The sequence below is a fragment of the Salvelinus sp. IW2-2015 genome, unplaced genomic scaffold, assembly GCF_002910315.2.
Source record: "Salvelinus sp. IW2-2015 unplaced genomic scaffold, ASM291031v2 Un_scaffold3151, whole genome shotgun sequence".
In the NCBI taxonomy this organism is placed as follows: domain Eukaryota; kingdom Metazoa; phylum Chordata; class Actinopteri; order Salmoniformes; family Salmonidae; genus Salvelinus; species Salvelinus sp. IW2-2015.
This window is the reverse complement of record NW_019944439.1, coordinates 122062-123156: the sequence shown is the minus strand read 5'-3', so window position 1 is coordinate 123156 and position 1095 is coordinate 122062.

Here is a 1095-nt window from a genome sequence, read left to right as displayed (position 1 = left end):
ACCTCTTCCGGCCACAGTTTAATATAGAGAGCCATGTCTTATATATATATAAAAAAAGAATATAACCACTTTCACTGTTGTGGCCCTCCAGATCTGGGTGAAACCCCACTGTGGCCCTCCAGATCTGGGTGAAACCCCACTGTGGCCCTCCAGATCTGGGTGAAACCCCAATGTGGCCCTCCAGATCTGGGTGAAACCCCACTGCGGCACTTGGGGTAAAATTAGTTTGACACCCCTGGTATAGTGTGTGGGTAGTGAGTGTCAGTGTGTGGATCTTTGAGCCTTCTACAGCATGTTTAGGTCCAGGTAGTGCCGTCCCTGCTTGGTCAAGAGAGGGGGGAAGGGCATCAGAGCATCACCGCTGCTGGACTGACCAATCATACTGCTCAGTACAGGCAATGCCTCCATAGGACTCTACAGAGAGAGGCAGGGAGAGAGGGTGAGGAAGACAGAGAGAGGAAGAGAGGCAGGGAGAGAGGGGTTAGTGAAAAGAGAGAAAACGTCAGTACAAGGAAAGGAGTCTATGTGGTTTGAAGGTTTCCTTGTCCCAGCACCAGAGGATTCCATCACCTAGTCCACCACCTCCCCACCTGACACTAGTACAGCAGTGATAACACTATCTAGCACACTACAGCGCCCCAGGGAGGAAAGGGGAACACACCTTGGAAGGGCTGAGTCAGACAGCACCAGGTAGAAATTGACCATATAGAACAGGTACGGTTCTAGGTTCCACCAGAGAATGTGGTTAGAGCGTTGGGCCAGTAACCAAAGTGGTTGCTAGGTTGAATCCCCGAGCTGACAAGGTAAAAATCTGTCGTTCTGCCCCTGAACAAGGCGGTTAACTCACTGTTCCTTGGCCATCATTGTAAATAAGAATTTGTTCTTAACTGACTTGCCTAGTTATATAAAAAAAAAAATCTGATCCTAGATCTGAGGTTAGGATTGGGTGTGTGGTGTATTCTGATCCTAGAGGTTAGGATTGGGTTTGTGGGGTAATCTGATCCTAGATCTGAGGTTAGGATTTGATGTGTGGGATAATCTGATCCTTGGGTTTGTGGGGTAATCTGATCTGCACTGTAAAAATATAGATGTCAA